Source organism: Condylostylus longicornis, unplaced genomic scaffold, assembly GCF_029603195.1.
Source record: "Condylostylus longicornis isolate FDR11 unplaced genomic scaffold, ASM2960319v2 ptg000004l, whole genome shotgun sequence".
Taxonomy (NCBI): domain Eukaryota; kingdom Metazoa; phylum Arthropoda; class Insecta; order Diptera; family Dolichopodidae; genus Condylostylus; species Condylostylus longicornis.
The window spans coordinates 12147066-12161924 of NW_026577973.1; the positions used below are offsets into that span (position 1 = coordinate 12147066).

Below are 14859 nucleotides of genomic sequence, written 5' to 3' on the forward strand. Positions count from 1 at the left end.
ATTCTATATAGGTTATTAAAAATAATCATTAATATTAATTTTTAATTAAAAACTTGATAATCTCGTACTCATTAAGTTTTGCACTCATTACAATAATTAAGGGAAATTTTTAAACTCCGATTACTTAAGTGTTATTGGAAATTGCAATTTTTTTCTGATAATTTTAATAAGTGGATTATTCTTTATGCAATATTTTACAGTACATAAATAACTATGTCAGATATATGTATATTACGTTTCGACAAAATAAAACAATTAAATTGTACGATTAAGAACACCATAACTTTAATTTAAAAGCGAAATACACAGTTAATTTCAGGCGTAGTTCATCATTACTCATTAGTGAATATTGCTACTTAAGTTATTTGTGGTAAACTGCATTTCTTTTAAAATATTTTGGAATACACTGAAATTAATCAAAAATTGAATTATATCAAATTGCCCTGACAATAATTCTAAAAAAATTCTTTAAACTAAATTTCGACATACATAGTAGTTCTTTTAAATTTATAGATTTTATTTTCATGTTTAATATTTCTTTTGTGTTATTATTCAGCCTCTATAAAGTGTTGACCTTCAATATATGTAGTTTGTATCAAAATTGTCAATATCAAGGATATTTTATGTAGTTGGATTTGGTAATTTGAGTTAACACAATAGCGTTCAATATAAAAAATTGCGAAAATTCTAAATTTTTTTAAAGACCGCAACATTTTCATATTTTTTTTTTGTTTTTGACAAAATTATCTTGTGTTATCATTTCCTTATAATACGTGAAAATTTTTCAAACAAAATTTCAAAATAAAAAAAATAAAATGTATGCAGAGAACGTATATATTCAAGATTACATAGTGGTTTATGATAACAGAATATTAAATTATCTATTCAGAGTTAATAAAATTTTCGTAAGCAAGTATATGGTTTTTATATATTCTTATTATTTATTATGTACATAAAGTATTGATAGAGATCAAAGGAAATATGTTCGTATAGAATCATTATAGTGTTATTTTTTGCATTAAATATAACAGTTTACAGAGTATAGGAGTAACTATGGTAAGGTATGTGAATATTGTAAATTTCTAAATTTTTTTTGCCACCTAAAATTCAGCAGATTAACAGACTTTAATATGCAATTTTCTTTGATATATAACTCAGGGATTATAAGAAAATAAGTGTATATAGAAAACTATTTTGTATAAAGAGAAAATGTACGACAACTAATCTTCCTTTTAAACGAAAAAAACTTTATACAGGGTATACGTATACTCTATGTGGTACTATCTGCAAGGGTGAAAAAAATGAGACAATTTTATGAAAAAATAGCTGTCCGAAAGGAAGGAGTGACAGCTCGAAAGTTTTATCACCAAAATCCTAAAACTATTTAGTTTATGTAATTTTTGCCTAAAGTTATTTTACTCTATTTTCTGGAAAGCGTTTTCTTTACAACCGAATTATCTCGAAACACATTTGAGGCATTACTTAAAAAATATGTTTTTTTTTTTTGGAATAAGGAGCTACCTTTCAGCTTTAACTTGTATATTAATTTTTTTAAATCTTTTAATTATTTGCCCATTTAAGTTGATACACCATTTTGTAGAAAACAAAAATTTTTAACTGGGATTTTAGGGGTTAAATATCCATTTGCGCCTCCCCCAAACCCTTAGCGATATTTATTCATAAAATTGTCCCACCATCTTAACTTAATTATTATAAAAACCAAAAAAAAACGATAATTATAAGTTTCAATGGTCTCCGGCAATGTTAACCATAACTGACAAATTTAATATTTTTAACTTTGGAAAGGTTCGACTTTTCCGGCGATGCACGTAATAGCTGATCATATACTGATCTCAAACTGCTATTCATATTTAATTGCTTCATCTCCTATCAAGCATTAAGTAACAAGCACGAGAGTTTTTTTAAAGTAAACCAATTTGAACTGTTAAATTGGTTAAAATACTTTATCAGTTTATTTTTAATCTTTTACCTTAATTGTTAAATCACTCAAGTAAGTAATAGCTTCCATTTTATGACAACAAAAAATTTATTTACGTATCTATATGTGCTAAACATAGGTATATAAAGTTTTCTTTCGCAAATTTCTAATAATTATCAATCAATATTTTATAGTTTAGTTTATTTATTCAACTTTGACATTAGAGATTTTTCAAAAAATTTAGACATATTTTTTCAGAATAAAAATTTAACAAATAAAAATGAAAGCAATACAAGAAGAAAAAAAAAAGAACCTTTCATGTCAATTTCATATTATGTCTTAAAATATTGGGGGTGAAATCGATTTGATTCTCTCATTTCAGGTTTATAAAAACCAAAGCTATTTTTAAGGTATAAAAGTAATAAAGCGTTTAGATTTTATCATAGCCCTATCAAATGTAGAACAAAATAAAGAAAAAGAAAATAAAAATGTTTATTGTTTTTTTTTCTTTTATTTTTTTTTTTTTATTTTTCAATTCTGTCAAAATATAAAATCATCAATCGATCGATAACTCTATATTTTTTTCTTCGTTTTATTATGCAAACTGGAAGTAAATTTTATTTTGCCCCCCACCCCTATTCTAATTCCCTTTCATTTTTTCCGTTTTTTTTCTATTCTAAATTTGTCTAACAATCATTTCATGTAATATCTTAAGCAAAATCTATTAATATAATGTTATTAGCCTATCAATACCAAGGTAAGGAGAAAATGAAAAGTATGTCAAAAGATTTCTAAAACGATTGACACTTGTTTTTATCCACAACCATATATAGTTATTATCTATAGCATTTTTATATATGTAATTTACTATTTTAGCTTTATTTCTAAATTTCTGTATAAAAGGGAAACGTACATACCTATATTATGTGTATATATATCTACTATAGATATAAAAGAGCATTTAAATAAAAAATAAAACAAGGTGAACATTAAAGATTTCGTTTGTAAAATCAATAAAGAAAAGTTAGAAGGTTATACAACTGTATAAAGTATATGTATGTATGTATGTTTATACCGGTATATAATGTGATTAGATTTGTGTACACAATTATATAAGTAAATACTATTAAATTTTATATTTTTTTTTTGGTTTATTCCTTCTATAATTTCAATAAAAAAAATCGAACTTTGTACATAAACATATACATACATACACAATTAGGTTCGAATATTGCATAAACGTAGGTACATACATTATTATTATCCTTTTAATAATGCGTAACCTGTAGCTCTACTTAACAGATGTTATATACATTTTCACCGGACTCTTAAATTTCAAAACAAGGCTAAAGTTATGAAGTTTTAAACTTTTCATGAAGTCTATGCCAAATGAATTCTCGCAATGGCAAATAAAATATAAAACGACGTTTTAGAGATTAATTTTAATAATAAACAATTGAACGTGAAATAATATTGATATATCAATCTTTCAACAATAGCAGTGAAATTTTAGTAAATTCTTACGATACGAGAGGGTCGATTTTTAGGAACTTTCGTCATTGTGTTCAAATTCAATTTATATTTTTTAAGGTAAATCATTTTCGGTATTATTAGTTTACTTCTTAGATTTAATCTCTAACCTGGTCTACTCATGTTACTCTCTCACAGCATTTATTTGCACAGAATAGTAATTAAGCTAATTCTTTTTCAAAGATATCTAATTAGAAATGTTGCTCCACATGTTGGTATTATAAAATAATTTTCTGTTTTCTTTTTATACAAAACCGTTTAAGTATCTGTGTGTACATAAGTATATAATATAATACGTATATATGTATATGTTTATATTGAATTGCAAGGACGTAATTATTAGGTAAAAAATATACGAAAAATAAATTCAATTTTTGTTATCAGCTTTTTTATAATAACTGCAATTAAAATGAGTAATATTCGTTATTTATTATAAATACTCGAAATATCTAATTGTTCCAAATTTTACGAAAATCTACAAAAATAATATTATCATAATGGCTTAATCATGTATCTATATCATAACTATCATAATAATAAAGTTAACTTTTCAGGAACAAGAGTCTCTCCGTGTATAGTATATCTCACTTTGTCTAAAATATACACAAAATTTAGTGACCATTCATCCACTTTTTTTTGGAATTCCACAAGGTGAGAAGTCGAAAATTTGACAAAAAACCAATTATAATGCAAAAATCTAATTTAGGAATTGCCCATTTATGGGAAAAATGACATGTCCTTAAGACAATTTGGAAATGATTTGAAAGTAAATAAAAAGCCAGATGAAAAATCAGTAAACTTCATCAAGGTTCAACTTTACACTAAGTCAAAAAATTTATGTAATTTTAATTTTTTTGTGGTAACAATATTTTTACAGTTAATAAAGAATGTGCTTTGGATTAAAATTTTACAGAATATTCCTTTAACCCTTTGTTGCCGGGGAATAGAAATAAACTAAATCTGTTGCTAAATTGTTTTTTCTTTTGGTACATGGAAGGTATAGTTTATGGAAAAATAAAATTTTTTTGGATTCGATTTTTAGATCTGAGTTTAAGGACCTGATACTTATAAGTATCGTTCACTTTCTTACGACTATCAAAAGTAAGTAAAAGTATAATTCTTTATTTGTAGACCAAATACATAAAAGTTTAAGTTATATAAATCACACATAAAACAAAAAATTAACAAAATCAACTTGGACATTTTTCCCCTTTTACAACACCGACCGATTGTACCTAAACACATAATTCGACTGCCAAAATTAAATGACACAAAAATACCTGGTCAAATATGCGAGATAATGAAATACTTTAAAGTATCTAAGGTTTAAAACTGAAATTTAATTTATATTTACAATTTTTAAACATGAGAGTAGCGTCAGTCAACAAAAGGGTTAAAATGAATATAAAGGTAAAATTTATGTGGTCTACAAAAAAATCAATAAATAAAATTATTCTAAACAAAAAAATATTGCAAATACAAAAAATAATTTTAGACATGAATATTGCATTAGGTGAATTACCTGTACACAAAATAATAAGAGGATCACCATGAGAATTGACTCAACAATTCAAAAACTATTCACAAGCATAAATTAATATGTAGAGGTATTCTAACTATGTATATATGTATATAATACACATAAATGCCTACATTTACCTACACATGTAGAATACATATAGATAGAGAAATTGATTTTGGGGTTAATCAAAAAGCAAAAAAAAAACTAAAAGAAAAAATAAATTTGAATTTAATTAATTTATTTTTTTTCGGTTTTGTTTATCTAATTAATTTCCATAAAATCGATTTTTATATTAATTTGTGTTTTTTTTTTTGGAGTAACTTTTAATTTTAATTTTGCATGCTAAAATTATTATTATTAACCAAATTTTATATTTTGTTAAGGAATGTTATATTTTATTTTTAATTTGAATATTTATATAAATAAATAGCAAAATAAAATTTCAATTTTTATTAATTGAAATTTCAAATTGAACTTAAAGAGACAAGCAGGAATACAAAGGACATATAGTTTATTTATACATAGGATAATCCACAAAATCGTTAGTTAATCTAAATTTTAATTAAAAGCACTAAAGTTCATTAAAAATTTTATAAAATTTTACAAAATTTTAACTAATTATTATGAATTTTAAATTTCATTTGTTAAAATGTTTTCATCTAGATATTAATAATTACTTATATATAACTAATTAGTTATATTTAGTTATTAACTGACGTTAATAACTAAATTTTATTGAATATACCAATAATTGTACGTAATAATATATTATATGTATGTATATAGAATATGTAAGTATTCATCACAACTAAAATTATACAGTCTTTTTATTCTTAACTCTTAGCATTTTTGCAAAAAAAATATTGGAAAAAAGTATTCTATCCGAACCAATTTAAATTTTATGCACAAATATGTGCTTACCAGAAATTTGTTTCTCTAAAGGAAATTTTTGCTTGTCTCACCAAAGTTCCATTATAAAAATATAGGGAATTGGAAATATATGGAATTAAAGAAATAATTGCTGACACCTGATTCCTTCCAAAAGTTAGGAGGTTCCGCGTTCTGTCGAAAGGACCTTATATAAAAAATTTCATGTAAATCTGTTGAATATTCTCTTTATAATGATCAAAAATGTAAAATAGGTCCGCTAAAAAGTGCAGTTCCCGTGGCCTGATATATCTCAAAAGATTGATCAATCCGTGCCATAGTCGAAATAAACTTACATATAAAATTTCATAAAAACCGGTTCAGCCGAACTTGAGATACACGCTTGCACACACAGATCGACAGAACGATAGGTTGCTAAAAATAGTTTATTTACACTTTTCTACATTCTGAACGGTAATATAATACCACAATTTTTATCTTCTAAGTTAAAATCATCTTTTGCATTATCATAGAAGTAAACTTTACATTCAAGCTACATGAAGCGAGCTACATGCGGCATTCGGCAACCTATATGCGCCAGTCGCCAAGTTACATCTGACATGCGACAACCTACATGCGTTATTCGACAAACCTTCTTAACAATAATATGTTTATTCTACAATTTTTGTTTCCTAAGTTAGTGTCATCTTTTGTACTTCAATAGAACTAAAATGTATTAAAATTCAAGTTGCATATGGTAAGCTACATGCGGCAAGATACATGCGAAGCATCGGCATAAGGAAGCTACATATATGCGGCATGCGGCTAACAATATGTGGTATCATTACTTACGGAATTTGGCAGTTACATGCTGTAAATTGCGCCTCATGCTTACTAAGTGCATTTTGCTAACAATATAGAGGACTCTCCTTTTGCATTATCACAGAACTAAAATCTACTCAAATTGAAATCTGCTATATATCAAATAAGTTTTTTTTTGTTAGTATATTCTAACAATTTATCTTCTCATTTAGAGTATGCAAATGATCTCCTGTCTTTGAAGAATTCGTCACGATGACCTATGGGAAATAACCGGTGAGGAGCTAATAAATTTATAAATAAATTGAAAACCTTGCGGAGACCACTAGACGTAATCGCTCAACAGGCTCTCGAATAGAACCAATAACAGAAACGGAAAATAGGAAAATCTCGGATAAATTTGGCGACGAACAGTGGAAACAAAAATTTCGGTTGAAATCAGGACAGAAATAAAGTTACCGGTTAAAGTTATGTGGAAGACCTATGCTCACACCGGGTGTGAAAGCAAGATGAAAAAAAAAAAATAATCCACAATTATAAAGTTTTAAGACTCATTCAATTCTGATTTTCCTTTTATTTTTGAATTTGAAACAAATTTTAAATTCTTAACTTAAAGCAAAATAAAATAACAATATTGGTTCAACTTTTTCATCATCTCTTTGTTTCTGCATTAATTATTAAATAAACAATCAAACAAACACTTTATATACACTACAAATTTTTTCTCTATATTAAACGTTAAATTATTAAATAAGTCAGTGAAACCGAATTTAATTTTATAAATATAAATAAACTTTTGTTTTTGTTATTTTACATTTTGAAGTATAGATTCAATTAAAGAGAAAAATAAAGAACAAGGAAATAACCTTAAGGTAATTTCATAAAACAACAGTAAACATAACAGAAAGAAGAGAAATGAAATACAATAAAAAAAAAATATTAAAAAGACAATTATTAAATAAATAAAAAAAAAAAAAACAGAAAAAACAAAAAATGTCCTGACAAGCATGGATTGTTTTACTTCATTTTGCGTTTCAATAACGTTTTGATTTCAAAATATAAGAGAAAGGTTCTTGTCCCTTATAAATGTTTTTTTTTTTTTTGGAATTCATAATAATTGCCTTAAGTTGCTTATATAAAAAAAAGACTTCTTTTAAAATTTGTTTCTCGAGAAAATATTTTTGTTTTTGTTCTTGTTTTTTTCTTTTTTTTTAAATAAATTATATTTTTGTGACAAATGCCCTTTTCAAAAACAACAAAAAAACCATAACAATAAAATCAAATAAAATGAAAAACGTATTCTGTTCCAAAACGTTATGCTTTAGAAATTACAATTAATATAAAATGAAATAAAATTAAAAAATGTAAGTGGAAAGTAGGAAAAATGATGAGGAAAATAGAAAAACAAAAGCAAAAAAAGAAAATTATACTGCAATAAAGTTAAAAAAAAATCATGAAAATCATTTCACTTAGAATTAAAGAAAAAAAATAAATATAAAAGGAAAATAAATAAAATTTTCATTTCTTCTTGTTGGGCGTGTTGGTATCGTCGTCCTCTGTGTTGTCATAATATTATTATTTAATGGACACTCAAAATAAAATGCGAATGAATTAAATTGGTTACAAAGATCATTTTGATTTTGATTTTCTCTTATTCTTATTTTTGTTTGGAGGTTTTTACATTTATCACATTTTTGAGAAAATGTTTTTGAAGTCATTGTGCTTGATGAATTTCACTTTGATATTTTATTTATGTTATGTTTGTTTTTGTTGTTTTTTTTTACACGTTTGTTATACGCATTCTTTTTCTTTCTTAGGAAAACTAATAAAATATTCAACATCTTAAGTGATAAAATATTGCTGTAGTAGAGTAATTTGAGAGTAATTTAAGAATATCTAATTTTTGTTTCAAATTTAATATAATTAAGTATAAAAAGTTTAAGTTGTTTTATAGGGTAATTTAGAGGTCACAGTGCACCAAAAAATATATTACATTCAACATGAAAAACGCTGGGAAAATTATTTTCAATTTTAGTGTTCTAAAATTTTTTAGGTTTCTAGAATCGTAATCCTATGCCATAAGTTTTAAAATTCAATTATTGTCTTATTTGACGTAGATCATGTATGATTATAATTGGTCTGCTCTAATCAGTCTAAACGCATAAAAACCCACTTTTAATACGAAATGCGTTTTTGCAAATTCACATTATGAAAGTGAAGAATTTATTTATGCAACCATTTTTTAAGATTATCTAAATTTTTTAAGTTACAATTTAGTTTTTCGTTTTATAACTTTATTTTAATTGATGCGTGGTATAAAAATTTTCTTGTTTGTATTTTTAATTTATAATAATTATTGAGGAAATTATAATTACATATTTACAAATTTTTTAATTAAAAAAATTTTACCACAATCTAAAATTAACTGTTATAATATAAATTACATTTTATATTTATAGCGGTTATGTTGAGTATAAAATATTCAAAGTTTGGTTGAATATGGCACGTTGATACAACCACCATATTAAATTTTGATTTTTTAAAAGTAAATAAAAGAGTTGTAAAAGAGACAAATTTTGCAAATCGAAAATATGTAGAATTTATCTGGAAACAATAATTACGGAAGAATAATATATCTGGGAGGCAATTCCTGCGCAAGAAAACTATTGTAAAACCATGCTTCATAAATAGTACAGGTGGTGTTTTTTGATTCAATTCTGATTATCTGGGTTATCTTTTTAAACAAATTAAGAGCTCTGAATTCTTGTCAGGTTTCCTCTCGGATGGTGTGTGACTATCTCGGCAAGCTCGACCTGTTTGGTCAAGACAATCGGGTCACGTTGTGCTGGTTGCCAAGGCATCTTGTCGTAGAGGGAAATGAGAAAGCAAATATGCTGGCGAAGCGGGAGGCCAATTTCAGTTTTATGAGGCTGGAGGCCTTTTGCGAGATCGGATCCAGTAAGATTCGTGAGGTGCTAGGAAGCGGAGTAGAGGAAGAAAGGCTGAATTGTCCTTCTGGACAATTACGACCGGAAGCGCTATAAGACAATCATAAGAATGCCGTCGAATCATGAAAATTCTCCCGGGTCTCCTGAATGGACACTGCAGGCTAAGAGAGAAATCAAATAGGAGAAAGTTCAGCTTGGGCGGGCCCTAGATGGTGAGCACGTCAGTGTGGGACATGCCCACGGAAAAGTTGCTCAGGTTCATCAGAAGTATAGGTCCCGACTACAAATCATCGATCGAAAAATTCATAGATATTACGAAATCAAATTTTATATTTTGATTTATCGTTTATTTAAAATTTTGAATAAACGATAAAATTATAAATTATTAATTTTTGCAAGGTATTCACAAAATTTAATTGGCTTACTTCTCTAGATTCAAATGCAAAAGAGTTACCAAATACAAATGACCAGTTCCTTAAAAATTTTTACAAATAATTTTAAAAAGTGAAGTGTCTGTCGTACACACTCCGGTACTTTACGTTCCCTTTTTATAGTACTCTAAGGGTTAAAATACTTATTGTAAAAAGGTGATTTTTAGCTTTTTAATCGGAATTTACTTCTATGACGAAATCTATACTTATACATAATATATTTTGAAATTAGGTAATTTTACCGAATACAAAATTTAATTGTCAATTATTTACGAATTGGGCAATTCAAATTTTACTACAGTTTCGTTCTACTGCACCAATACAATATTGTAATCTTAGAGGAAAAAATTAGAAATAGAAGCTGTTAAAAGTATTAAGTAGTTGGTATGAAAACTTACTTTATTTTTTCTATTTTGGAATAATCTGGGTTTGTTATAAAAATAATAATTTTATTCGAATTTACGTAGATATTTCATTTAATTTCCTCCTTTATAAAGCTACAATTACAATTAAATTTCACAGGTTCTAAAGATTTCATGTACCTAAATGACATTAATGATTTTTGACACTATTATAAGGTTAAGTACTGTCATTTTACCATTTTATTTCAATGAATGTTAACTTAGAAAACACAGAATGTATTCACATCAAGATCACTTGTTTCAAAGAATTTTCATTTAGTATAAAATGGGTAGCCAAAATGTTAAAAAAAAAAATGAGCAAAGCAATAAATACAAATTAAAGAAAACAAAAATAACTATAAACTTTTTAGTATGCACTTATTTTTTTTGTGTTTTTTTTTCTTTTATTTCAATACTTAAAAAATTAAGGACATTCTGCAAGTTTAAAAGTTTCATTTTTATATCTGAACAAAAAGAACAAAAAAAAAATTTATGTACCTACATTTTGGCTACATGAACGCTTAAATATTACTATAAAATTGAACATACACATATGTACCTATATAGAATATAGGTATACAATTTATGTAAATAGATACTTGTAAAATAAGTGGAAGGAAATACGAGTATATTGCCCAAAGGCAATGTAATTTTTTGCATATGTGATGTAAGTGGTTCTAGTTTTTGTTTTTTTCATTTTTACAAGGCGCATCTACCCTGTTACACATTAAAATGTTAAAATGCATCAGTTTTATAAAATTATATTCTATATATGTATATTTAGATACTCGTATACTCATATATGTTTAATATTATATGCATTGAATAGCTTTTACAACAGTTTGTTATACTGTGCTCATATTATATTTATATGCATTTTATTTGCAACAGGACAATTAAGTGCTGTTATAAAAAGTATAATTTAAAAGTTTTACCTTGCCTTTCGTTACTATAACGTAAAAAAAAAAAAACAAGAAAAATAGTTTGCTAAAAGTCTCTTTGCATATTTCTTTTGAGAAAATGAGTATCCTTTTTAACGTCATTTGTTTAAATATAATATGTTATTTGTGCATGTTATGTGTGTGCATATTAGAATCTTTTTTCCGTTTTTTTATGTTTGTGCAATTTAAATTACTATTTTAAATATTAAATATGTGATTGTGAATGCATAAAACATCTGATATAAAATTATATTATTTTTCTATTCATGGCCATATGTTCTAAGTTGACCCAGGACAGATCATATACACAATAAAAAATAATAGTTTTTTATAATTTCATGTACGTATGGGTATAGATTAAAAAAAAATAAAATAATTTTCTTTTCCTTTATCTTAATTTTGGGATAAATTTTTAAAATTATTGAATCCACTGTATCAGCCACTGCAAATACTTATGTCTCAATATATTTGCAAAGATTGGAATTATTATGTTAATGAAAGAAAATAGAGTTGACCGCGTTACCCGTACCGATTTGACCGATGATACCCGTACAAATTTGTTATCCTATGTGCGAATAAATATGCCATAGCTGACTATGGGACAGACTATGACTTTAAGTTATCATATTACCATATTTATTTATGCAAAATTTTAGTACTGTGTTTTCAATATTTTCTAAGGTAAAGCCAAACTACTATTGAAGTTGTATGGCAGCTACCAGAAAGAGCCAAGCAATTTCAACGAATTTTATGAAACACTTAGTATCTGAGCTTTTGTAGTATCTGGGGTATAGCCAAATAACTTTTGAAGTTGCAAAATTTCATTTACTATAATGAACCATTTGTGAAAATTTAATGATATTATCTCAATTACTTTTTGAGTTATCGTTGGGAAGAACGGACGGACGGACTGACGAACAGACAAAGCTAAATCAATTCAGAATTCGACACTAATCAAAAACATACACTTGAGTCTATATTTCAAACCATTATTTCTTAGCGTTACAAATGGTAAGGCTTAAGTATATGTGTATATCTATAGATACTTCCATAATGAATTAAATTATTTGAGATTTTTACTATTTATATAACTATATTTAGGTAATACTGCAATGCTCCACCATAATGTCGCAAAATGCATTAAAAATATTTCAAAATATTATAAAGAGCGACACAAGACTTTTTCTGTTCTAATTGTAAGTTATTTTGGTCTACAAAAATTGATCTTAATGCTAGCCAACAATATAATATTGATAGCCCAACAGAGCTACATGTAGTGCAATTGATACAGAAGCCTTTAGAAAACGATGAGCATTGGTTTGAGTCCAGTTTATGAAGAACATTTTTTTTTTTTAATTATTTGTCTTGACTCGTTCTATTGACTACGTCACTCATCTGCGTTTTGCAGAGGCTATTCCTTTTATTTACTCAAGAAATATTATTTTTATTTTTATGAAATTTATTAAAAATTGGATTAATAGAACCAAACGCCATTCTATACGTACAATGGTAGGCAGCTTACAAGCTATTTAAGATATAAACTCTTCGAATCTGAGTAATTGCAATTAAAATATAATTAATTACGAAAAACAATAAAATTCATAATTTTAACTAAATAAGTAATTAATTTTTTTTTTGAAGATTTTTTACCTCGCAAAACATTCAACTTTAACTTTGGTTCAATTTTTTTAATGGTGTCATAATTTACGCAATTAAAACGAAAATATTTTTTTTATATAAAAAAAAAAATTCATTTTATTTATTTTTTATGTTTTTGTTTTTTTTAATAACAAAGTGGAAAATTTCTCTAGGGAATACAAAACAAAAAAAAAAAAAAAAACAGAAAAAATAACAGAAACCGTAAAGGAAATGGTGTAATTAAAACCATTAACATCTTTTAATGGTATTGTTAAAAACAACCAACAAAATGTATAAAAATACTAAATTTCAGTAAGTATGAAATATCAAAAAGCGAAAACAGTAAAAGCGTTATGTCATCTTCTAAAACTGCTATCAGTTATCTACCAATTTCTTTCTTTCATTTTATTTTTCCATTTTTATCCTTTTTCTTTTTTTTTGTCATTTCAACATTCCACGACATTCATAAGAAAGGAAAACTAACAAAATAATCAAAATTTATTGAAATTCTGTAACACAAAGAACGTTCATAATAGTAAAAGCATTTTGCACACTGTGCATTTTCGCTATTAGTTTTGAATAGATTGTGCAATAATTCAGTCTTCAATATGGTGTTAGGAAAATGGGGCTATTTTAAAATATAGAACAACTTAATGGAGTTTTTTCGGAACTGTTCTTGCCACATTGTATAGCATTTATTGGAAAAATGTTAAATTTTATTAAAAATTTTTAAAGTGAATTCAATAAAATGCGGGGGAGGAGGGCTGGGGATTTTGTTTGAATTGCGCAAGTTATTTGACAGCAACCAAACTTTGTACTAACCTAATTGTTTATTCGCCATAAATTTTGATATTCGCGTAATTTGTAAAAAAAAAAATAAAAATTTTTAAAGAGTATCCAAAACTTGTCTTGGCAACTGTTATGCAGTCGAGCTCCTCTTTATCCACATTTCATGTTCATGTTCTTGTTTGTGTATTTAATAATATATGTATAATAAGATATGCGTATATACATATATTTTGTATATTATTTACATTTAAAAATTCCATTTGTCCTTTTTATCCTTTATTTGAACAGTCAATTTGCTGTTTTTCCCTTAGCACAAAGTTTTAATGTTTATTTTTCATTAGAAACGGATTTTTGATGTTAGAACTATTCCTTCAGGGTGATGACCTTAATTCATGTTTTCCCTTTTTCCAATTTTTGTTTTTTTTTTTATATTTTTTTCCTTTTCTTCTGGTTCTCGTTGTTATTTGAGAAAGTAAAAGAGCAAATGATAAAGGCAAATAATAAAGTTACGTTTAAAACATAAGAATAGTATAGTAAAAAGTAGATAAAAGGAATGGAAAAAAAAGAACAAAAACAATAGGATTCGAAAAAAAAAAAATGTATCTAGATATATCAGTCCTTTATAATATCCTTCTTGTCCTTCAAAATAAAAATATAATACTTTAATCGTATTAAGTTTAGTGCGTTATGAAAAAGTTATTATTATTATGTTATAACAATTTATGTACATATATATGTATATGCGTAGATGGGAAACCGTTTTCATTTGAATACTTGAATTTTTGTAGGCATATATGTGCGTTAACATTGGTTTACATACAAACGCATGTTTAAGATATAATATGTGTCCGAAAAAGTAAAACTATGCTCGTATGCTCGTATGATGAGGTTATAGTGAAAAATATATATATATATATAATATATATATATATATATATATATGTACATTTTTTGATGAATTTCAATGTAAAAAATACTTGTGTTGTTTGGTATAGTCTGGAAAGGACCGTTAAAACAAATTTTATTTATTACAG

General features: G+C 25.9%; 1 long non-coding RNA gene across 1 annotated transcript in view; it reads right to left on the reverse strand.

Annotated features, from left to right (window-relative positions):
- The window catches only part of LOC129610004 (uncharacterized), an 86770-nt gene that overhangs the window by 32394 nt on the left and 39517 nt on the right, over positions 1-14859 (reverse strand). The window lies entirely within an intron of this gene.